Genomic DNA, 26,000 nt, shown 5'->3' on the forward strand with positions numbered 1-26,000 from the left:
GTGGCTCAGTGGGTAGCACTCTCGCTTCTGCGTCCACAAGGCCCATGGGTTCAAGCCCCCACTCCAGAGACTTGAGCACATATCCAGGCTGACACTTCGGTGCAGTATTGAGTGAATGCTGCACTGTCGGAGGTGCCATCTTTCGGATGAGATGTTAAACCGAGGCCCCGTCTGCCCTCTCAGGTGGATGTAAAGATCCCACGGACACTATTTCGAAGAAGAGCAGGGGAGTTCTCCCCGGTGTCCTGGGGCCAATATTTATCCCTCAACCAACATCACTCAAACAGATTATCTGGTTATTATCACATTGCTGTTTGTGGGAGCTTGCTGTGCGCAAATTGTCTGCCGCGTTTCTACATTACAACAGTGACTACACTTCAAAAAAAGCACTTAATTGGCTGTAACGTCCTGAGGTTGCAAAAGGCGCTATATAAATGCAAGTCTTTCTACCTATCTATCTTTTTTGTCTCTCTATATTCTGGGAATGCATATCCCAAAATTGCAGCACCCCAATCCTTAATACGAATGGATGAGCAGTCACAGTTTGGCAATATGTGCTTCTGGCGTCCGGCAGGCATGTGTAAGCAACGTTCTTACTCCATAGTCTCCTCTTGTTATTGACACCCAGTCGATGACCATTCCCGGCTCTGATTCATGCGGACAAGGGAGTTGTTTCGTGGGCCGAGATTCTTGACTAGTCACTCAAAGGGCAGAAGGTTCGGGGTGGGAGGGGAGGGGATGTATTTTCCACTTGGTAAAGTAGTGTGTTTGTAGGAGAGCTATTTCATTGTGTGAAATGCTGCCAGATGTTTCTGAGAGATTTATTAACCTTGCAGGGGGTGGGCAGTGCCAATTGACCGGAATGACACTGGGGCTGAAATGGTTAAATTATGAGGACAGGTTATATAAACTTGGCTTGCATTCCCTTGACTATAGATGATTGAAGGGTGATCTAATCAAGGTGTTTAAAATGATAAATGATAAGGTAAATATAGAGAAATTATTTCCTCTGGTTGGAAAATCCAGAACTAAGGGACGTAATCTTAAAATTAAAGCCAGCACCTTCAGGGGTGATGTCAGGAAGCACTTCTTCACACAAAGGGTAGTGGAAATCTGAAACTCTCCTCTTCCAAAAAGCTGTTGAGGCTGGGGGTCAAGTGAAACTTTCAAGACTGAGATTGATGGATTATTGTTAAGTAAGGATATTAAGGGATATGGAGCAAGGCGGGTAAATGTGGTCGAGTTACAGATCAGTCATGATCTGATTGAATAGTGGAACAGGCTTGAGAGACTGAATGGCCTCCTCCTGTTTCTATGTTCTAGATCCCATAAGGCGCAACTTCTTTTCTGTCTCTCTCTCTCTTTCTTTCGTTTATTTATTCTTTCTTTCTCGCATGTTCCCAACCCCTTGTCTGCCAATTTCCTCCCCCTCCACCAATTTCCCCGTCGGTACTCACTTCGGCTTGCAGCTTGTCACATTATCCGCAAGTCCTTGAGTTAAAGCTTGAATTATTAACTACAATAAACAGCAGTAACCCGGCCTGACCACTGCCGGATTATAGTGAACTCGGCCCTCCCCCCAGCCCCAGTCACAGACACTTTCAGGTGAAAGGCTGAAATCCCCTTCCCACTGTCCAGGGCCCCAAACACCTCTTCCAGGTGAAACAGCGATTTACTTGTACTTCTTGCAATCTAGTATACTGTATTCGCTGCTCACGATGCGGCCTCCTCTACATTGGGGAGACCAAATGCAGATTGGGTGACCGCTTTGCGAAACACCTCCGCTCAGTCTGTAAGGGTGACCCTGAGCTTCCGGTCGCCTGTCATTTCAATTCACCGCCCCATTCGCACTCAGACCTCACCGTCTGCCGCCTCTTGCATTGTTTCACGGAAGCTCAGCGTAAGCTCGAGGGACAGCACCTCATCTTCCGATTAGGCACTTTACAGCCTTCCGGACTCAATATCGAGTTCAACAATTTCAGATCATAACCTCGGCCCCCATTACATTTTTATATTTTTTATCCACACTTTCGGTTTGTGCCTTTTCCTTTTCTCTCCCTCTCTCCCACATGGCAGCTGTCTCTCACTCTGCCAGCGCATTTCACACTTCATCTAGAGCCATTGTTTGTTTCTTTACTGTAGTGTATGTACCCGTCTACCTTTAAGGGAACGATTGAGTGTAACCGTTCACCTTTAAGAGAACTACTTTAGGTGTGGCACTATTTGATTGGCTTCTGTATACGGTAATACCGACAGTGACCACACCAGTATATAAGTGATGTTACAGGATAACTAGGGCCGATTCGCCCTGACCTCTGAATAGTAAAGACCTGTTTGTTTGTACTTCAAAAGTCTGTGTATTTATTTACTGCACAACCCACAGACTTTACAGTGGCGACGAGTCCGATCATACCCTGCGGCAAGAATAGCAAAGTAACAAAGAGCGTCGAAGAGAGGCAACCGCCCTCGTCATGCTACCAAAAGAAAACACGAGGCTACAACAACAGAAAGTGTGGTACTTTACAGAAGCTGGAAGACTAGCAACAAAAGCTTCATCAGCAACAGGCACTGATTACCCTGCTACCACGGTGTGGAGTGAGCCGACCAGCAAGAAACAAGGCGGCCGAAGAGACTGTGGGTAGGGGAAGGGGTAGAAGTATCCGGAGGAGAAGGGCAGAGCACTCGACCTCGGTCGAGGGGGAGCTGTACCGGCCAAAAGTCGGGTCCAACGGCATCGGGTGACAGCCGGACTGCGATCGGCGGGAAAAATCCGGGCAGCGACCGCAGCCACGAAGCGCTGAGCCTGCGAGTAGGCGCGGGAGGAGAAACCCAGCTGCAGCCGGGGAGGGAAACACCGGTCTGCGAGAGGGCTGGGGAGGCGAACGGGAACCGTGCGGGTGAGAGCCGGGTGCGGAGTGAGAGACTGCGAGGAGCCAGTCCAGCGGCTGAGCTGTTCTCCACCAACGGGGTACTCAGAGCCGGCAAAACCGAACGTGCGGGAGTGGGAGAGCGAACAGGAGCCGAGAACGGGGAGAGAGACTGCGCGAGAGCCAGTCCAGCGGCTGAACTGTTCTCCACCTACGGAGTACCCAGAGCCGGTAGAACCGAACGTGCGGGAGAGGGAGAGACAGAGCCGAGCACGGGGAGAGGGAGACTGCGCGAGAGCCAGTCCAGCGGCTGAACTGTCCTCCGTTAACGGGGTGTACCCAGCGCCGGTAGAGCCGTGTGGGTGGGAGGAAAAGACAGAGCCGAGTAAGGGGAGCTGTGCGAGAGCCAGCCCAGCGGCTGAACCTGTCCGCTGTGGGGAAAGCGTACCCCTTACACCAGGGAGAAACGCGGAAAGCTGCCATTAGGCGGAGAAGACGACAGAGGCGGGAAACCGCCATTGAAGTGGGCGGGGAGAGAAAGGAAGAGCGGGAAACCACCATTTTCGCGGGAAAAGAACCGCCATCTTAACTGCCATTGAAGTGGGCAGAGAGAGAGAGAGAGAGAGAGAGAAGGGAAGAGCGGGAAACCGCCATTTTCGCAGGAAAACCGCCATTTTAGAAAAAAGAAGATAATAAATAATACTTAAAGAAATACTGTGCTGCTTCAAAGAAAGAAAGATGCCTAAGTGAGGGAATATTAACGATTTTAATTCTGAAATAGAAGACTGGGCCACGTACGTGGAACGTATAGAGATCTATTGCGAAGCCAACAAAATAGAGGAAGACGACAAGGCGATAACATTGCTAAACTCGATGGGGGCAAAAACATATGGGCTCTTGAAGCATCTAATAGCACCAGCTAAACCAGCGGATCAGACCTTCGAAGAAATTGTGGCTGTGCTGAAGGACCACTTGAACCCCACACCGTTGATGCTGGCTGAGCGATTCAAATTCTACGCAAGAACGCAGAGGAAAGACGAAAGCAATGCGGAATACTTGGTCGAACTGCGTAGGCTAGCGAAATACTGCCAGTTCGGAGGGAATCTGACAGAGGCACTGCGGGACAAGTTCGTATGCGGATTGTCCAAAGAAGGAACGCAGAAGCGACTACTGGAAGAAAACGACCTCACACTGGACAGGGTTGTCCTCATAGCTGCATCACACGAAGCCGCAGCGAAAGGAACGGCCGAAATGCAGCTAAAGGCGGCGGCACTCGGGGTGGACCAAATTACTTCGAGCACAACAAAATGCTACCGTTGTGGGAAGACCACGCACGACCAGAATCACTGCTGGTTTAAGAACCAAGAGTGTCGGAAATGTGGCAAACTGGGTCACATCGCGAAGGTATGCAGGTCCGGGAAAAAGACCAACAATCAACGGAAGCCACCACAAGAAAAGTACAACAAGGTACACAAGGTGGCTGAAAGGAGTTCAGACGAACAGAATTCAGACTCAGACCCAAACAACCAGGAGCTGGGTAGTCTGAAGATCCACAATGTGGGGAAAGAAACTGATCTACAAACGATTTGGGTCGTACTAAAAATAGCTGGAGTCCAAGTACGAATGGAGCTGGACACTGGATCAGCTCTATCAGTCATCAACCGAAGGGACTACCACCGGCTATTCTCTCACATACCTTTGAGAAATACCAAGTTCGTATTACAGACATACACGGGGCATAATGTATACCCCATGGGGAAAATAAGAGTCAAGGTGAGAGATAGAGGGAAAGAACACCCAAGAATGAATTTGTACGTATTACCTGAGGGAGGACCACCACTTCTAGGACGGGAGTGGATTAAGAAAATAGACATGGAATGGCACTACCTAAAAGCCATAATGAAGGAGGATTCGGTGCAAGCTATCAGCTCAGATTCTGAGATGGATGATGATAAGACCAATTCAAATATGCATGACAAGGCTAAAGGGGACTTGCCGACGATGGGGAAGGAAACAAAGACATGCAGAAAGGCTTATGTCACCAAGAAGAATAAAGTTACAGAGCAGAACTCCAGGTGGACAGAGAATTCTGAGCCTGTTCAAGCTAAGGATTCATCCACGACGGAAGAACACCGAGCTCGGACTCAAACTTATGTCAAAGTACGACAACAATTAGAACAGTGGAGTGACCGTCTCGTACAAGAGATGAAAAATATGGAAAAGTTCTGGGACACTGAATGGGAGAACCTGGAAAGACAACAGAGACAGCTAGCTCGAGAAAAGAGTGACCATAGAGCCATCGTGGCCAAGTACCGATCACATCTCCCTGAAACTGTTCAGGAACTAGACTATTTGCAGAACGACCTAAAGGAAGAGGAATCTTCAGGAAGCCAGGATTTTATCCCAGTTCATCTCTATGACTCGTTGCAAGCAGAGTGTAACAAGTTGAAGGAACAGTATGAACGGGCCCAGACTACAATCCTGGAAGGGGTTAACTCGGCAACCTCCGAAAAGCTAGTTTTAGTGAAAGCATATGAACAACTAAAGTTTGAACATGAGCGAGAATTACAAAGGCTGCAGGAAATGTTTGACGAGCTCCAGGCCAAGACAGACTCATCGGTAGAGATTCCATCCGTAGATGGAAAATTAGAGGTGGAAGACATAGCAGAACGTGAAATTCAAGATGTCCAAGAACTCGTTAAATTATTGAAGGAAACCCAAGACAAATATGAGGCGGCAATGGCAGAGGTCCAACAACTTGAAGAACATATTCAACTAGGAATCCGGGCAGTGGAAGGAAAGGCCAATGGAAGGAACACAGAGACTGTAGGAATGGCCCCTGATCAGGAGTTAGAGAACACCAAGGCGCAATTTCTTCGAGCGCTTAAAACCAAAGGACCGGAGGAAAGGAAGGTGAAAACATTGGAGGGAAAGGTGGATGAAATGGAGAAGGCGCTAATCCACAGTGTCCCCGTAGAAGAGTTAACGGCCAGCCAACTCTTATACACGCTGAGGGACGAGACTCCAAAATGGGAACACGAGTTTCAGGTTTCAAAGGGAAAGAATTCGGAGCTTCCAAAAGTCACGGAGAGAGCTGAGGGGGCAACACAGCTTGCACATGGATGTCAAAAGTATGCTGAATTACGTCAAGGGGAACAGAAGAATGCGGAAACAGCTACTTCAGTAGAAGGATTAAATAGCCTGATAACGGAATCCCCGATGGAAGGGAAGGTATTGAACTCACAAATGAGGCCAGGCGTGAAGGAATGGCAGACATCCCAGGAAGAGCGGGATGAATATGAATGCTTGAAGAAGTCTTTTCAAGAAAGATAGTCAGAGAAGTAACCACCATCGGCTAACGTCCAGTTGGATAAGAAGGAAGTAGAAGGGCCCCTCGCTGGCCTACCTCAGGACGACCCCGAATACTATCCTGACCTATTGAGTGACACTGAATATTACGAGGATCTGGTCTGCCCAGTTTGTGATGAAAACTCCCAAAGTACAGAAATCCGCATGAAGCACTTAAGGTCTAATGAACATAGAGAGTTGGTGGCGCTACAGATGGCCGCAGAGAAAGGAGCTCCGAGAGTTTCAAAAAGGCAGAAAAGAAAAAGAAGAAGCAGGAGATAATAACTGTCTAAAATACTATCATCTCAGGCGGGACACCATGAAAGGAGCTAAATTAGTTGAAAACCCGAAAATTATCAAGACAGCCAGTTGGTTGTAAAAGTCCGCACTGCTGGTTCAACAGGACGGAAGGTCAAGCTGTTACGTTAAGAAAAAGGCTATGGAGGAGTCACGCTAGCCATGTGAACCAGCTACACCAAAGAGATGCTGTTCGGAATGAGTCAAGATCAGAGACTGAATCTATGAACTGTTTCCGCAGAGACTGAACCTGTGAACTGTTCCCACCGAAAGTATATCTGTAAACTGTTTTATATGACGTTGACTCCACCGGAATTATCTCTGTAAATTGTTGTTCTCCACCGAGAGTATATCTGTAAATTGTTATGTGAAGTTGAAGATATGTATGTTTAACGGGGACCCTGTAAGTAATAAGCTAAAAAGGGAGGATTGTAGTGTATGTACCCGTCTACCTTTAAGGGAACGATTGAGTGTAACCGTTCATCTTTAAGAGAACTACTTTAGGTGTGGCACTATTTGATTGGCTTCTGTATACGGTAATACCGACAGTGACCACACCAGTATATAAGTGATGTTACAGGATAACTAGGGCAGATTCGCCCTGACCTCTGAATAGTAAAGACCTGTTTGTTTGTACTTCAAAAGTCTGTGTATTTATTTACTGCACAACCCACAGACTTTACATTTACCTGTCCTATTACCATCTCGTCTCCCCTTGAATATCTCTTAATGTCTCTTCTTTCATCCCCTCCCCCATTTCCCAGCCCCCAAACTGCCTTTTAATCTGTTTCATTTCCTGCCTATTTTTCTCAGTTCTGAAGAAGGGTTTCGACCTGAAACGTTGACTCTGTTTCTCTCTCCACGGATGTTGCCTGGCCTGCTGAGTTTTTCCAGCGTCTCCTGTTGTTATTCGGGGTTTGGATTCAGATTCATGGAGGGCTGCACCATAAGCAGCACAAAGTGACTGGCAGAGACTGGGGTGGATATGTCCCAGAGCACTTTACAGCCAATTAAGTACTTTTGTAATGCAGGAAACATGGCAGCCAATTTGCACACAGCACGATCCCACGAACAGCAATGTGATAATGACCCGATAAACTCTTTTGGTGATGTTGATTGAGGGATAAATATTGGCCAGGACACTGGGGAGAACTTCGCTGCTCTTCTTCGAAATAGCGCCATAGGATCTTTTATGAGATACAGACTCGCAGAGAAGAGTGAAGCAAATGTAACAAGGGGGGCGATTTTGCCAGTCCTGGGGAGGCATGTATGGAGGCAGGACTGCCGGGAAAATGGCAGAATTTGGGCGTGGGTGCCCAGCCGCCCCAACCCGCCTCCATGCCATCTTCCCAGGAGGCGGGTAGCTGTCCCGGGCCGGGTCCCGTCTCCTTGGAGGCGGGAAGCGATTAAAGCCTATTAACTGCCTGTTAACAGGTAGTTAACAGGCAGAAAATAGGATTCTCTCCTTTTTGCCCTCACAAGTGCGGACTTCCCGAAGGCTCCAAAACCCGCCAGCTCAGCTCAGCGAGTACTGGGTCTGTGGGGGTCGGGGGGGGGGTGCAAAAGTGTGCTGTGAAGGTAAGTGATGGGTGCAAGAGTGGAGAGGTGAGTATCTGAGGTAAGTGCAAAGTGTTAGTAAAAGTGTACTTACCTTTGTTTCTTCCTGCAGGCTTCAATCGGTGGGTATGCGGAGAGTCTCGCACCTCCGTGTTGCAGATGCAACAACCATCTCATTTCTGTAAAAGAAAGAAGTTTGATGAGGTCCTGAATTCAAGACCTCATCAAACTACAGAGAATGTCACTGTTTGACAGTTTCACAGAGCTGTCAAATGTTTTGACAGATGAAATGTCATACGTTGACGTTCTCTGCATCCGGCTTGCCCTTAATTGGCCTGCTGAACCCGCTGGGCGGGCTTAACAAGGTCAATCAAGGGAAAATAGCGTGGGTTGGCCACAGATCGATGGAGGCGGGACATCGACCCGCCAAGCAGCAGTCCCGCCTCCAACGCGCCCCCATTAACAAAATAGTCCCCATGGAGTAAAAGCGGTGAAAGGCTAGAGCGGACTGATGGTGCAGCAAGAGTTAGACCACATGGCCTGCGATGGCAAAATGGTGGGTTAACACTCAGAAGCCAACATTTTCATTACCTCCGGAGATCACCGTATTCGATCAACAAATTGTAGTAATGTCTGTCATGTCAGGTCACCTGACTAGCATCTCACCTTTCATTAAGTAGAAATCGGGAGCTGAGCTACATCCTATAACTTGTCCAAATTATGAAGCTACCATGCTCGAACTTAACAAGAGGTTAGTGTAACCAAGTCAAGCAGCAGTGTTTTTAAGTTCCATTGTTATCCTCAAAATCCAATGATGCTGAGAATTTAAGAAAGGGCAGATTGGGTAGGATTTTCATTGGGCCATGGAGGCGGGATTGGAGGCGTGGCGGGGGGTGTTAAAATCCCGAAATTGGGGGTCCCGACACGATCCCGACACCAACCCGCCTCCATGCCAGTTTCAAAGGAGGCGGGTACCCGCCCCGCACTGGGACCCGCCTCCCCGAGGCGGGAAGGGGATTAGTGTCAATTAACTGCCTGTTAACAGGCAGATTTTAGCCTAATCCCTATTTTTAAGGTTGAAGTGTGGGATTCCCGACGGCTCCAATCCACGGCAAGTTAGAGGAGTCGGGCCGTCGGGTTGAAGGACTTGGAGGGGTTGAGATGTTGGTGTTCAGGTGAGTGATGTGTGCATGAGTGCAGAGGTAAGTGTGTTTGGTGTGTCTAAAGTGTTTAAAGAAGTTTAAATGACCTTTTCTTACCTTTTCAGCCTTCCTTCCTTTAGGTCTCGGGAGTCTCATCTCACCGGCACAGAAAGCAGAATGGCTGCGAACTGTCAAAAGTGACAGCTTTCAGCTTTCTGTGCAGGAGAGATTTCTAACTGAGTCTGTGGAGAAGGACTCATGTTAGAAGTAAGACTGTCAGTGTTTGACAGCTTCAAAGAGCTTTCAAACGCTGATATTTCATCTGTCAAAACCTCTTGACAGGTGAAATTTCAATCTGTGACGTCACCTGTTGCCGGGTGGCCCTTAATTGGCCTGCTGAGCCCGCTGGGCGAGCTCAACAAGATCAATCAAGTTAAAATCGCGTGGATTGGCCACATCTCGATGGAGGCAGGACTACAACCCCGAAAGTTGTAGTCCCGCCTCCATCACATCCCCTGAATGAAAATCCAGCCCAGTGTCTTTTAGTGAGAGAGCAGACGGTGCCTTGATTTAGCATTTCATCTGAAAGACAGCACCTCTTTCAACCTCTCAACAGAGAATGCAGAATTTTCCACGTGCATTAGTGCACTGGGCACCAGATGATCAGAAACCTGCTGGCCTCAAGGGACCTCCTGGGTTCTCCATTTGGAAACCATGAGGGAACATCTTCCGAATTTATGCTCCCAGTCCCGCCCACTGCTTCCCAGGAGCACACGTTGAGAATTCGGGAATTCCAATGGAAAATCTTGGGGAGCCTAAACACGAATTCTTGATTTTGTGCTCCTGACAAGTCACATGGTTGGCACAAGTTAAAAAAAATTCTCCCTCTGGCGTAAAGGCTGTTGGCTCCTGTGTAAAGGGCACACATTGAGTACTGGCACCCCGTGCCCTTTCAATTGCTTTGTAGACATGGACCATGTACAGCAGGCACCTCAAAGCACTGGAGAGGTACCACCAACGCTGCCTCTACAAGATCCTGCAAGTCCATTGGCAGGACAGGCGCACCAACATCAGTGTTCTTGCTCAGGCCAACATCCCCAGCATCGAAGCTCTGACCAGGCTCAATCAGCACCGATGGACGGGTCACATTGTCCGCATGCCCGATACGAGACTCCCAAAACAAGCGCTCTACTCGGGAGCTCCGGCACGGCAAGAGAGCCCCAGGTGGGCAGAGGAAACACTTCGAGGACATCCTCAAAGCCTCCTTGAAAAAGTGTAACATCCCCCACCGACACCTGGGAATCCCTGGCCCAAGACCGCACAAAGTGGAGGAGAAGCATCCGGGAAGGCGCCGAACACCTCGAGTCTCTTCGCTGGGAGCAAGCGGAAGCCAAGCGCAGGCAGCGCAAGGAGCGCACGTCAACCCAAGCACCCCACCCACCCGCCCCTTCAACCACCGTCTGCCCCACCTGTGACAGAGACTGTAGGTCCCGCATTGGACTCATCAGTCACCTGAGAACTCATTTTTAATGTGGAAGCAAGTCATCCTCGGTTCCGAGGGACTGCCTAAGAGAAGAAGGGAAGAGACATTGGGAATAGGAAATCTATCCCATCATCTCATTGAAACATATAAGATTCTGAGAATGCTTGACAGGGTAGATGTTGAGAGGCTGTTTCCCCTGGCTGGAGAGTCTAGAACTAGGTAGGGGGGCACAGTCTCAGGATAAGGGGTCGACCATTTAGGACTGAGATGAGGAAAAATTTCTTCACTCAGAGGGTGGTGAATCTTTGGAATTCTCCACCCCAGAGGGCTGTGGATGCTCAGAGCCGTTGAGTATATTCAAGGCTGAGATCGATAGATTTTTGGACTCTAATCAAGGGATATGGGGATCGGCCAGGAAAGTGGAGTTGAGGTCGATGATCAGCCATGACCTTATTGAATGGCGGAGCAGGCTCGAGGGGCCGAATGGCCGACTCCTGCTCCTAATTCTTAAGTTCTTATGCTCCAGTTGCCCTGTGGCTAGCGCAGAGGTTCGCAAGAGCTCTTCAGATCTATAAAATTGTACCTGTGCTGTGCTCCACTGTGCGTATATCTTGGCAAACTGCCCTACGTTTATACCAGGATTCCAACATGCCCCAGCAATGCAATGATGACCTGATAATAGGGTGCATTTATTCATATTGCTAAATATTTACTCTCTGTTCTATTTGTTTGGGCTTTGGCTCTATTCAGTACTTACATTGGCTTTGATTGTAATTAAATCTTTTTTGGCATTGGATCATTACTATGGAATAGGATAGAGTTGGCACTGAATCTGTGTACAGTATCTGCCAACAGGAGGCAAACGTGGGTGAGTGCGATGTAGGTGATATAATTGAATTAAATAACAGACATGCTGGATATTATTATAAAATCAGTTGAGTCTTGCTGAAAGAAAACCAGAAAATGTTGGAAACACTCAGCAGGCCAGGCAGCAGCCATGGAGAGAGAAACAGAGTTAACGTTTCAGGTCGATGACCTTTCGAAAGCACTTTACAGTCAATGAAGTACTTTTTTTTGAAGTGTAGTCTCGTTGTAATGTAATGAAAGAATGACTTGCATTTATGTTGTAATGAGGCAGCGTCTTTCACAACCTCAGGACGTCCCAAAGCGCTTTACAGTTAATCAAGTACTTTTGAAGTGGAGTCACTGTTGTAATGTAGGAAACGCGACAGCCAATTTGCGCACAGCAAGATCCCACCAACAGCCACATGATAATGGCCAGATAATCTGTTTTAGGTGTTGGTTGAGGGATAAATAATTGCCAGGACACCGGGGATAACTCCCCTGCTCTTCTGTAAAATAGTGCCATTGGATCTTTTATGTCTACCTGAGAGAGCAGAAGGGACCTCGGTTTAATGTCTCATCCGAAAGACAGCACCTCTAACAGTGCAGCGCTCATAGAATGGTTACAGCACAGAAGGAGGCCATTCGGCCCGTTGAGCCCGTTAAGAAACATCACCCCGATGGACTAAATCTAAAGAAGGGGTGAATGTAATGAAACCTGTTTGTCTTGCCTGTATTCGTTCTTGCCTGTATTCGTTTTGCACTCATGTATATTACCCTCCCCCACTCGGTGTATAGTTTCACTTCCTCTTCCCTGACTAACCTGGAAGGTTCCAGGTCTTGGCTCTTGGCTCCGCCCCTGACTTCTCTTACTTAAAGATCCCAGGATCTGTATGACTCATTCCTGTGAGCCAGTCAGTGTGTTGAGATGTTAGCTCTGATCTTAGTGATTAAAAGCCAACTTGTTAAAGTCTATAACTTCTAGTTTTGTGGTTATTGAAGGCACATCACTTATCCAATTCCCTTTTGAAAGCCACGATTGAATCTGCCTTCGGCCCCCTTTCAGACAGTGCCCTCAGTACTGGACTGGAGTTCGTGCTCAAGTCTCTGGAGTGGGACTTGAACCCACATGACCTTCTGACTCAGAGGTGAGAGAGCTACCCACTGAGCCACTGGCTGACATACTCAATACTTTGAGGGATGTACTGAAGAGGAATGGAACATTTTCTCAGCCTTGGCACCTAGTTGGAACATTTTCTCGGTACCGAACATTTACAGGCCATGTGTACAATGTGTTATACGCAAGAGTACAGCTCTTTCTGCTTAAACCCAACAGAGTGCCTTTACCCCCCAACCTCAGAAGAGGATCCCCTACTCACACCAGTGTGGGTCTCACTGATCCCAGCACTAGCTGTCCGTCTGGACTTTGAGTAGTTCTACGACTCGTGCGTATTATAAACCTGGTTGAGAATTTAGACCAGCAGGAGATGTGTGATCATGGTCTCAGTATTAGCACTCATTGCCTGAAGTTTCAGCACAGGTTGACATCAGTCCTGAATTGCTTTTTACCACTTTGTACCTATGCCCCTCGTCCTGCAGCGATGGCTTAACTGATGCAAGAAATTCAGGATTTATCTTTTCTATTCTATTGAAAGGTTCCATCTCATTCGCTTTGCTGGAAGACAGAAGAGTCTGTGTTTTGCCAGCCTGTCTTTGTAGCCCAGCCCTCTCGCGTTCTGTGCAACAGAAAGGCAAAACTCCCCTTTTGTTGAGGCCTAAAACACCGGCCCTTGGTGGCCGGTCCGTTGTAAGTCAGAGCTGGGTGTGCGGCCAGGAAAGGGTTACTGTAAGTTATGTAACTGCACCGGAGTGTGAACATATTGTTATTGGAGGGAGCAGCCATTTCATCGCTGTCTGTGTCTGCGTTTTGCATGCACGCACTTATAAACATTTGCAGTCCGACTCAGTTGCCTTGTTCGCGGCATCTGATGACAACAGTCGCAACCCCTGTTTATGTGCCGGGACGTTCAGCGCTTTATCTTTACCAGGATGGAGGTGAGCAGCAAGATGTAAACCAGTCTGACAAGAAATGCGAATGCTCATTTCTTTATTTTCTTTTCACATACAGGCTGGGATCAGCGAACACTCCAAGGTGTGTGCAACTGCAAGGTAAGGGGCAATGTCTTCTCTTTACCGGTCACGCCTGTGTCTCTGGTTCCTCAACTCAGCTTGTTTGAGGATCAGATCAGAGTTTGTGTAAAGCTTTGCTAATTGTGACTCAAACATCTGCTACACTGCATCTTGCTTTTTGGCTCTGACCGTAACGGAAAGATATTAATTGAAACACGCGCTGTAATTGACATCGTTACTGTCTCGGCAAAATCATCAGCAAGGGTCAGCTTCCGTATGCATGCTAGCGACACTCAACTCTCTCCCTCTTCCCCCACCACCATCAGCTCTGAGGCTATTGTTGCACTGTCCAACTGCCTGGCCGCATCCACACTGGACGGAGCCAAAAGTTGCCTCAACTCAACCTCAAACTGAATTTCTGACCCTACATCCTCTCTTCATCAGGACCGCATTCTACTACCTCCAGAATATCGCCTGCTACCTCGTCCCCTCTACTGTTGGAACCCTAATCCATCCTTCAGTCACCTCAAGGATTGACCTATCTCGACCTGCACCCTTCACAAACTTCTGCCAATCCAGGACTGTGTGGCCCTTGACCTCGCCCACGCATCCATCACCCCATTCATGCCCAGCTCCTTGTAAAGCAGTGAATCCATTTCGAGATCCTCATCTTCAGGTCCCTCCATGGCCTTTCTCTACCCCATCCTCTGCACGATATCTCCCAGCTCACAGCCTCCTCTCCTCCAATTCCAGATTACTCCCGACTTCCCCGGTACCTCCATTCCACCTTCAGTGTCCAATTTTTCAATCACTCTGCTCCTACTCTCTGGAAATCTGACTCCAAACCAGTTACCCCTGGCTACCTCTCTCCCAGGATTCAAAGACCTCCTTAACACTGACTGTCCCTTTTGTCTCTTTGACCTCCTAACTTTCCAGCTCGTGCCCACCTCTTCAACCTTGTGAAGTTATCCCGAGTAGATTTTAGAAATTTGTGCTCCCGGTATGGATCTTCACCCACTGGGAGGGCGTACCAGGAATTTGCACGCAGAGGTCAAGCAAGATTTTCTGGAAGTGTGACTTGCTAAACGTTGCCCTTATAAATGCCCGCTGTTATTGTGTCCCGTGTGCTGTGGCACTGGACTGGAAGATCCCGAGTTTGACCACGTGCTTGAGTCAGTTGGTCTCAACCAGGAACAGTGATGGGCATGCTGTAATTGGCCTCAATTTCCCAGGACTAGGGAAGGGAGAAAGCTGTTCCTGATCTTGTAAGCGAAGCCTGTCCACTTGAGTGAGGCACTGGAGAACTGACCAGCGTGAGTGTCCGACCTCAGGGGAACTAGGGATTAAGACACAAAATGGGAGGAGGCTTTTTAAAACAGTGACACTTCCCTCATTGTTCCTAGACTTCAGATCTCAAAGCATATTTATGGCGTCCCCTTCCTCAGCTGTGTCTCAGTGGGCAGCACCCTCGCCTCTGAGTCAGAAGGTTGTGGGTTTAAGTCCCACTCCAGAGACTTGAGCACAAAAATCTAGGCTGACACTCCCAGTGCAGTGCTGAGGGAGTGCGGCACTGTCGGAGGTGCCGTCTTTCAGTTGAGACATTAAACCGAGGTGCCCTCTCAGGTGGATGTAAAAGATCCCGTGGCACTATTTCGAAGAGGAGCAGGGGAGTTCTCCCCGGTGTCCTGGACAATATTTATCTCCCAATCAACATCACTAACACAGATGATCTGGTCATTATCACATTGCTGTTTGTGGGAGCTTGCTGTGCACAAATTGGATGCTGCGTTTCCTACATTACAACAGTGATTACACTTCAAAAAGTACTTCATTGGCTGTAAAACACTTTGGGATGTCCGGTGGTCGTGAAAGGCACTATATAAATGCATTTTTTTTCTTTTCAATACAAAATCCACTCAGTGTAGTTTCTCCCTGGGTCACTCTTCCCGGTAACATTCTTCAACATGACAGCTGTCTCCGAGCCCTTCTCTAAGCTGGTGCCTATGGGGGGTAATTTCAACTTTTGTCGAGAGTGAAACATGGGTGTTATCGGATTGGCCATTCTTCCCGTTCTTCCTTTCCATTGACCTCCACCTTAATCCGTGTCCAATTCCACACAGAATTCCTCACTGAGCCCTCCTCTGATAGAAAAGGGAAGAGGGATGGGGCACTGGACCAGAGGGGGGCACCGGGCACAGTCAGTATAGAGGTGTTGAAAATCATGAAGGGTTTTGATAGAGTAAATAAAGAGAAACTGTTTCCAATGGCTGAAGGGTCGATAACCAGAGGACACAGGTTTAAGGTGATTGGCAAAAGAACCAGAGGCGACATGAGGAGAAAAATTTAAGCAGCGAGTTGTTGCGATCTGGAACGCGCTGCCTGAAAGGGCGGTGGAAGCAGATTCAATAGTAACTTTCAAAAGGAAATTGGATAAAAACTTGAAAAGGAGAAACCTTTAAGACTACGGGGAAAGAGCAGGGGTGTGGGACTGATTGGGGAGAGCTCTCTCAAAGAGCCGGCACAGGCACGATGGGCCGAATGGCCTCCTTCTGTGCTGTAAGATTCTATGATTCTATAGAGCACAGAAGGAGGCCATTCGGCCCATCGCGCCTGTGCTGTCTCTCTGAGATTTTCCCACTCCCTCACCTTTTCGCTATACACCTGCTAATTTTTCCTTTTCAAGTGTTTATCCAATTCCCTTTTGAAAGTTCCTATTGAAGCTCCTTCCACTGCCCTTTCGGATCATAACTCTCTGCGTAAAAAAACTTCTCGGGGTTAGCAAGAGATATGGGGATCGGACGGGAAAGTGGAGTTGAGGTGGAAGATCAGCCATGGTCTTATTGAATGGCGGAGCAGGCTCGAGGGACCGAATGGCCGACTCCTGCTCCTAATTCTTATGTTCTTAAGTTCTTATCTCCCCTCTTGTTCTTTTGCCAATTATCTTAAATCTGTGTCCTTTGGTTACCGACCCTCCTGTCGGTGGAAACCGTTTCTCCTGATCTGCTCCATTGAAGTCCCTCCATAGTGATTGAGCAAGCCCTCAATGTGGTTTTTTTTTCCCATTGCTTCCTAGAGGGAGAAAATGAAAAGGCTTTGTGATGCTCGCTGGAAGAGGAGCTGTCACAGGGGAAATGGAGAGATTACAAGGTACGTGCTACAGCAGGGCTGGGTTAACGTCACGTTACCATTAGTGAAGCAGCCATAAATAACTCGCATGATGTGGTCCAGCCGGTTGTGTTTTAGAGGGAGCGTCTGCATGTGTTTCTCTCATTGAAGGTTTGAAAAGCGGTCCCATTATTCTCCTTCTTCCCCTGTCTGTCTGCCAGAACAGACTCAAAGGTCGGAGTTCTGTTGCGCTGCCCAGCTGTTTGTTGTTGGTGGGTGGGGGGAAGGAACAATTCTATTTTACTTGAAAAGTTTAAAATAATTTTTTTTTTAAAAGGCAGGCATTTTGATTTGCCACAACAACGCCTCGTTCACATGGTGTTTTCGCTGACTGCTTATTGTGAGATTGCCACCAAGCTGGGAGTTTTTTCCCCTCGTTCCTCTCTCTCAAGTGACCAGAGGCTAAACCTGATGGGACGTTTGGCTTTCATTGGTGGGGAGGCGGGGGACGTGATTTACTATAGCTGATCTCCAAGCTTTCACCGGGCGTCCTGATGATGCTGCGGCTCTGTGTCTGACACAAGTCTCTGACAACAGTAAAATAGAAACAGAAATACACAGTGCCTTTTCCGCATCTGTAAGAGAAAAGACTTTGGGGGAAAAAAGTCCGTTGTTTGCACCTCCCGTTAGCGCCTTAAGAGGGCGCCAATTGGCGCACAAAGCAACTAGCGCCCGGGCGCGGTGATGTTTGCGTCGCTCGCGAAATTAACTAGACATTTTGCGGCGGTGCTAAACACTACCGCCACGATCTCCTGCGCCGGCAGATCGTGGCGTCAGTCGAGTGCGCAACGCCCTGTTAGCGCCCCGGACCGGATATTGAGTGGCGCTCCCTGCCTTACCGCCTGCCGCTAGCAATGACAGGTTGAGGGGAGCGTTATGCTGTCAGAAAGGGACTGGGGGAGCGCTATTTGAAGGCGACCGCTTCCTGCCTTTTTTTGTTGGTGACATTTTTGCACCACGCATTCTGAGAGAGAGAGAGAGACTTCTGGAGAGATTCAACGCTGTGTGAAGGAGTTTTGAGTACTGAGCAGCACTTTGCAGGTTTATTTTGATTTGCCCTTCCTTGCTTCGCCAGCGCTCTGAGGTAGCGCCTCGCTCCCCGGCCTTTGCGCCTTAAGACAGGTGTGAAGCGCTTGATTTAGCGCTCCAATCACCTCCGGGGCGATAAAAGCCAAGTTTCCTGTCAGAGGCGATAATTAGCGCCAGGCGCTAAACTTTGCGCACGGCCGATAATGGTGCCCCAAACGGGGCAATACCGAATTTTCCCCCTTTAGCTGTTAGAGAAGCTTGGTCTCAGACATTACCCTGTCGTTTTGCCCATCACAGATTCTGATGGACCTGCTGCGTGTTTCCAGCATTTCCCATCTGGTGAAGTGATCTCGAACTGCGTCCTATTAGTGACTGATACTCAGTTGTGAATTTTGCTATGATTCCTGCTACGTTCTGGTTTGTGTGGTTTTCACCCACTGGTGGTAGTTTCGACTCTGCATAATGGTGTAAAACGGATGATAGCGAATCTCGAGGAGAGATTACACAAACTAGGGTTGTATTCCCTGGAATTTAAAAGGCTAAGGGGTGATCTGATCGACGCTTTCAAGATATTAAGGGGAACAGATAGGGTAGAGAGAGAGAAACTATTTCCGCTGGTTGGGGATTCTAGGACTAGGGGGCATAGTCTAAAAATTAGAGCCAGACCTTTCAGGAGTGAAGTCAGAAAACACTTCTACACACAAAGGGTGGTAGAAGTTTTGTTATGAATCTCATCATCATGAAGAAATGACTCGTGAAATAACACTGGACGGCCAGCTGGTGGCGCCGTCCAAGGAGTATAAATACTCGGGCGTGGGCCCAGCTTGCCCAGGACATTTTGTAAACGGGAACTAGTGAAAGACAACTAGATCTCCATGTTTTGAAACAGTTGATTAAAGCCTTGTTTAATACTCAAACCAAGTGCTCAGTAGTCTTTTTACATCAAGTTTGGAATCTCTTCCGCAAACGGCAATTGATGCTAGATCAATTGTTAATTTTAAACCTGAGATTGATAGATTTTTGTTAACCAAAGGTATTAAGGGATATGGGGCAAAGGCGGGTAGATGGAGTTAGGTCACAGATCAGCCATGATCTCATTGAATGATGGAACAGGCTCGAGGGGCTAAGTGGTCTACTCCTGATCCTACGTTCCTATGAGTTGGCTGCCCGTTTTACATCACACCCGATTATTTTTATTCCCATCAAAGTCAATATCTGATTGTGAAGTCGAGATTCGCTATCGCACGTCTTACACTCTCGCACAAAGTCACAGTTGAATTTTACTGAACTGAAGCCTTTATTATTTAAATCCCAGGCAAGACGCCAGCAGGGCAAAGAGAGGTGTCAGTCCATACCCTAGAACCCACCTTCTTCAAACACCTGAATCGGTGGCGGGTTCATTTTGTCACCAGGGGGAACCCATCTCCTTGGTTAAGTGCTCAGAGCGCACATCAGAAACTGTGGCCACACACCATGCACGATTAGCCAAGCATTATTCTAAACACTCAGGAAATTGGCCGGGTCGCTTGGTGAAATTTCCGATCCATGCTATCGGTAGGCAAGGCTCCCGGTTCGGAGCACCGTGTAGGTGCTCTCCATTAATGGTGTTTCATCTCTGCTCAAACATTGCCCATTAATGGTGTTCAGTCACGTCTCACTGCTCTGTGTGTGAGAGAGTGTGCTTGAGTGTGTGAGAGGGTGTGTGTGCGTGCATGTGTGTGTGCGCGTGTGTGTGTGCAAGTGTGCGTGTGAGTGTGCATTTATGTGTGTGTGTGAGTGTGTGCGTGTGTGTGTGAGGGTGCGTGTGTGTGTGCATGTGTGTGTGCGTGCAAGAGTGCGCTTGTGTGTGTGAGGGTGTGTGTGCGCACGTGTGTGTGCATGTGTGTGTGCGTGCAAGAGTGTGCGTGTGTGTGTGCGAGGGTGTGTGTGTGTGCGAGTGTGTGTGTGTGTGAGGGCGTGTGTGTGTGCCTGTGTGTGTGCGTGTGTGTGTGAGGGTGTGCGTGTGTGCGTGTGCGTGTGTGTGCGCGTGTGTGTGCGCGTGTGTGCGTGTGTGTGTGCGTGTGTGTGTGCGTGTGTGTGTGCGTGTGTGTGTGTGTGTGTGCGTGTGTGTGCTCGCCATAATCTGCATTCAGTCACACTTCAAACGCTTGAGATTACAGTAGTTATCTCCATTTGTCTTACAACATGTTCTACCGAGTCTGCCAAAACGGGCATTTGAAAAATATCCACTTGAAAGGCTATTAGTCAAGCTCAAAGCTATGGGGATTCAGGGAAAATCTCGGAAAGGCATAAAAAATTGTCTTGCGCATGTAATCTAATGCAGTAGGATTAGGTACAGTAATTCCAACATTGTATGGATAATTATTATCGATGCAGCTCTCCCCTTCAGGCTGTGCGTTTTCTCAGTGGGATAGCACCAACAGTCTTGGAGCCGTTTCACTTGCCATTCCTGATGAAGTATCTTCAGAACAGCATTAACCTCTGGCTGCTAGAACAGAGAAGGTGCTTCCTTTTCCAGTTTTCTCTGTGTGACCAGCGCTGGGCTCTGGCTTCATGGCTGCCATCATTGATCCAGTGCCTCAATCAGTCAGCCCTCCTAAGCCTTGATATTGAGTGTTGGCAAGCTAGTCAACCATCAGTACCATCCCCTGCCCTCACCTGATGTCCATACACATAATAACGCACTAAGGTACACATACCCACCCACAAGGCTGTCCATCAAGGAGCTACTAGCTACTGTGTCAGCCGTGGCTCAGTGGGCAGCACCCTCGCCTCTGAGTCAGAAGGTTGTGGGTTCAAATCCCACTCCAGGGACTTGAACACAAAAATTCAGGCTGACACTCCAGTGCAGTGCTGAGGGAGCGCTGCACTGTCGAAAGTGCCGTCTTTTGGATGAGACGTTAAACCGAGGCCCCAGTCTGCTCTCTCAGGTGGACGTAAAAGATCCCACGGCACTATTTCGAAGAAGAGCAGGGGAGTTCTCCCCGTTGTCCTGGTCAATGCTTGTCCCTCAATCAACATCACTAAAACAGATTATCTGGTCATTATCACATTGCTGTTTGTGGGATCTTGCTGTACGCAAATTGGCTGCTGCGTTTCCCATATTGCAACAGTGACTCCACTTCAAAAAGTACTTCATTGGCTGTAAAGCGCTTTGGGATGTCCGCTATATAAATGCAAGTCTTTCTATCTTTCTTTAGATAGAGTTGAAGGACCCCTGTGCCTAAAGATCACTGTCGTTAATGCCTTAGATGCTAAATTCCATTATAACCCCCGCCCCCCATCCCCGCCGGAATCCAGAGAATTGTAACTCCCCCCCTCCCCCAACATAGCTCTCTGCTAACAGCAGCCAACACTTAGCACAGACCAGGGATTGAACTAGGGTCTGTATGGCTCAGTACCACACTGGTGGTGCATCTACCCACTAGACTGATGGCAACAGAGCTTGTCTTAAATAACAACAGAAAATGCTGAAAAATCTCAGCAGGCCAGGCAACATCCGTGGAGAGAAAATAGAGTCAACGTTTCAGGTTGAAACCCTTTGTCAAGACTGGAAAAGCACAGGAAATGAAATAGATTAAGAGGCCAGGCTGGGAGAGAACAAAAGAGAAGTGAAGAGACATTAAGAGGTATTCAAAACGAGACCAGATGGTGACAGGACTAGTGGAGACAAAAGACGGCTCTAGATTAGGTGTGAAATGCGCTGGCAGAATGGGAGGCAGCTGCCATGTGGGAGAGAAAAAAAGGGGGAAGGGCACAAAACAAAGGTGTGGATAAAATATATAAAAATGTAATGGGGGCCGAGGTTATGATCTGAAATTGTTGAACTCGATATTGAGTCCGGAAGGCTGTAAAGTGCCTAATCGGAAGATGAGGTGCTGTCCCTCGAGCTTACGCTGGGTTTCCGAGGAACAATGCAAGAGCCCGAGGACGGTGAGGTCTGAGTGGGAATGGGGCAGTGAATTAAAATGACAGGCAACCGGAAGCTCGGGGTCACCCTTACGGGCTGAACGGAGGTGTTCCGCAAAGCGGTCACCCAATCTGCGTTTGTTCTCCCCAGTGTAGAGGAGACTGCATCGTGAGCAGCGAATACAGTATACTAGATTGCAGGAAGTACAAGTAAATCGCTGTTTCACCTGGAAGGGGTGTTTGGGGCCCTGGACAGTGGGAAGGGGGGAGGTATAAGGGCATGTGTTGCATCTCGTGCGCTTGCACGGGAAGGTGCCGGGCGAAGGGGGTGATAGAGGAGTGGACTAGGGTGCCTCAGAGGGCGCGGTCCTCGGAGGGAGGGTTGTCTTATACTGAGGGTAGGATGTACAAAAGTGACGGGACTTCAAACATAAATAATCAGTAGGCGCATTTTGTTTCTGATACTTGTTTTATGAGCAGAGTGGTCCTCGAGTATTAGGTCTGAATGCCGTGTGTTGGTTAATTTTGAGAAGCCTCCACTCTCTGTTGTGCACTGTCTGTCTGTCTCTGCTTGCCTTTGTCCCTCCTACTGTTTTCTCCCTGGCCTACATCCTCTCACGTGGCTTGCTGGTACTAATCGGGATTAGGTCAAACTCAATCACGGTTCATCCTCTCTGACAGAGTGTAAACAGTTCAGGGGGAGCGGGGGGGGAGACGGTCTCCGCTGGCGTCCTGCCCTATAATACGTGGACTCTGCGAGCTGTGTCTTGGCAGTGGGAGCATGGTCATGTGGCGCGTGGTGATGCATGAGATAGTTCCAGTTACTTGTGTTTTATAAACACCAGTCTTATTCGGGTCGCATGAGGATGTGTTAACACGGGGGGTCTGGGGATTTGTCCGTGTCAAATGCCTAGCGACCAGCTGCCTGGTTCTACCATGGCCCTTTGAGTTTGAACCTGTGTTTGTACTGGCTGGATGGCAACGTATTTGGCCGCTCAATACCAGTACCAGCTGCTCTGGTTGTTACAACTATTAAAATAACGTCTGACTTGGCAGGCAAAAAAAAGAATGATCTTAAAGGGGAAGGTAGGTCAACTATGAACGTGCCAGCTTGGCTTCGTTGGTAGCACTAAATCAGACGGGTATTGACTTTATGGGCAGAATTTTCATTGGGCTGTGGAGGCGGGATTGGAGGCATGTGGGGGGTTAAAATCTTGAAATCGGGGGGGCACGAACCCACCCCGCCCCCAACCTGCCGCCATGCCAGTTTCAAAGGAGGCGGATACCCGACCTGTGCTGGGAGCCGCCTCCCCGAGGCGGGAAGGGGATTAGTGCCAATTAACTGCCTGCTAACAGGTAGTTCACAGGCAGATTTTAGCCTAATCCCTATTTTTATTCCTGAAGTGTGGGATTCCCGACGGCTCCAAACCACGCCAAGTTAGCGAGGCGGGCCGTCGGGCTGAAGGGCTTGGAGGGTTCGAGATGTCCGGTGTTCAGGTGAGTGATGGGTGCATGAGTGCAGAGGTAAGTGTGTTTGGTGTGTGTAAAGTGTTTAAAGAAGTTTTACTTACCTTTACAGCCTTCCTTCCTTCAGGTCTCCGGAGTCCCTCATCTCACCGGCACAGAAAGCAGAATGGCCGCGAGCTGTCAAAAGTTGCAGCAATCAGCTTTCTGTTCTGGAGAGATCTCTAAATCAGCCTGAGAGGAAGTAATTAACTTGGAGTACAGATTGTCCGTGTTTGACAGCTTCAAAGAGCTGTCAAACTGTGATGAAATAACTGTGTTCTGATATTTGTACTTGCACTTGTAATGTCTGGAATGTTCCACTAGGGGGAACCACTAATGCTCCTCCCTGGCCCCGCCCCTCTTCTGGTATGTTCTACCAAGGGCTCGGTCGATGATGGACTCTGTTAACTCTGCCATGATTCTTATTTAATAAAAGGCTTCAGTCTTAAGCTTTAACTTTGGATTCGGGCAGTTATTTGGCGCATCATAAACACTGATATTTCATCTGCCAAAAGCTCTTGACAGATGAAATGTCAATCTGCGACATCACCTGTTGCCGGGTGGCCCTTAATTGGCCTGCTGAGCCCGCTGGGTGGGCTCAACAAGGTCAATCAAGTGAAAATCGTGTGGGTTGGCAACAACTCAATGGAGGCGGGACTACAACCCCAAAAGTTGTAGTCCCGCCTCCTACCCGCCTCCAGTATCAAAATCCAGCCCTATGTCTCAGACTGTGGTTTCCTCCCATAATGTATCCGATTCGCCCTTAAATTTCCCACACTATCTGCCTCCCTGGTCATTCCGTTCCACACGCTCGTCCATCCTCTGTGTAGTGAAACCTGAACTGTTTGTGCCTCTGCTAAACGCGAGCCCGTGTCTCCTGGTCCTGGAGTCTGTGGCTTCTCTCTGCAGATCAGAAAGAGCATCAGTGTGACACTTGCGCCACCCACACCAACCTCATTACGGGCTCTCTGAGTGAGGCCTCAGTGCGGACCTGCGGTGAATTTTGCGGAGTGCCCAGTGGGAACCAGGTTGAGGCCGATCTATCCCATTTCGTGGACGATCCAGCCATCCAGCTGAAAGAGGAGACCTTCGTCCCTCCGTGTGGGTTGGCAAAAGGGACAATAAAGCCAATTCCATGATCCCGTGCGCTCTCAGTGGGGAAACCGTAACCCAAGGGAGCGCAGTTCAGAGATGGAGCTACAATACTATTACATAGAATTACATAAAATTTACAGCACAGAAACAGGCCAAACAGTCTGATACCTGGGATGGCAGGAATGACGTATGAGGAGAGATTGAGTTGATTAGGCTTATATTCGCTAGAGTTTAGAAGAATGAGAGGGGATCTCATTGAAACTTATAAAATTCTAACAGGACTAGACAGACTAGATGCAGGAAGGCTGTTCCCGATGGCGGGGGAGTCCAGAACCAGGGGTCACAGTCTAAGGATAAGGGGTAAGCCATTTAGGACAGAGATGAGGAGGAATTTCTTCACCCAGAGAGTGGTGAACCTGTGGAATTCTCTACCACACAAGGCAGCAGAGGCCAATTCATCAAATATATTCAAGAAGGAGTTAGATATATTTCTTAAGGCTAAAGGGATCAAGGGATATGGGGAGAAGGCAGGGACAGGGTCCTGAATTTGGATGATCAGCCATGATCTCATTGAATGGCGGAGCAGGCTCGAGGGGCCAAATGGCCTACTCCTGCTCCTATCTTCTATGTTTCATTTGGCCCAACTGGTCCATGCCAGTGTTTATGCCCCACAGGAGCCTCCTCCCACTCTACTTCATCTCACCCTATCAACATAACCTTCTATTCCTTTCTCCCTCATGTGTTTATCTAGCTTCCCCTTAAATGCATTTTTGTATTCACCTCAGCTACTCCTTGTGGTAATGAGTTCCACATTCTAACCACTCTCTGGGTAAAGTTGCGATTCTCTAACCTGCGCTCCCCATGAATGCAGGGTGTGCGGTACTCAAAAGCCAAGTGCCGCCCTCCGCGACCTCTTTATTGTCAGTGTCCCCTTCGGTCGGAGGCAGTGGACAGAAGCCTGGCATAAAGGTGGCTCCAATGGTGTTGTGCTGAGTTGTTTACACTGTAACGCTGATCCAATGGTTTCTGTACAAAGGGCACATCAGTTCCTTTGCTCGCCCCATGCTGTTCCTTACTGAGAGGCCAAGCACGGTGACCTTCTCCCAGACCTCTGGTGACCTGTCCTGAACCATCTTGAATTCCCTCCCCTTCCCTCTACCCCAGTAAAGTATTATCTTCCTGTGCGGTGGAGGGTAGACAAGCACAGGCTGCCCTTATTGGCAAAGGGTTGGGATAGCTCTTTTGAAATAGTCTGTGGGCACAAAGCAACTATAGAAAGAAAGAAGAATGAAAGAACTTGCATTTCTATAGCGCCTTTCATGACCACCAGACATCCCAAAGCGCTTCACAGCCAATGAAGCACTTTTGAAGTTGTAATGCAGGAAACACAGCAGCCAGTTTGTGCACAGTAAGCTCCCACAAACAGAATAGACTGACATTATGACCTGAAAAGATTGCCCTTAAATTGGATCAGAATTTATCTATCTGACCTTAACCCAGAATTTTTACACTTCAGCAAATGACAATGTCTTTTCGTATATTGAATGTCTTGATTCTCAATCAATGAACATTACCACTGGCAGCCTTCCGTTATTAAGTAATTATTCATCGGTTGCAAGGAATTATTGA

The 26,000-nt window shown here is 48.4% G+C and overlaps 1 protein-coding gene across 4 annotated transcripts in view; it reads left to right on the forward strand.

Moving 5' to 3' along the window:
• The window catches only part of LOC147098642 (PH and SEC7 domain-containing protein 1-like), a 303,222-nt gene that overhangs the window by 65,478 nt on the left and 211,744 nt on the right, over positions 1–26,000 (forward strand). For all 4 annotated transcript variants that reach the window (XM_085970604.1, XM_085970603.1, XM_085970606.1 and 1 more), the window contains exons 2-3: positions 13,666–13,706; positions 16,741–16,814. The gene's annotated coding sequence lies outside the window, so the exon portion shown is untranslated. The remainder of the gene's footprint in view (positions 1–13,665; positions 13,707–16,740; positions 16,815–26,000) is intronic.

This window comes from Somniosus microcephalus, chromosome 29 (genome assembly GCF_052327205.1).
Source record: "Somniosus microcephalus isolate GS21.2 chromosome 29, FLI_Smic_1.0, whole genome shotgun sequence".
In the NCBI taxonomy this organism is placed as follows: Eukaryota; Metazoa; Chordata; class Chondrichthyes; order Squaliformes; family Somniosidae; genus Somniosus; species Somniosus microcephalus.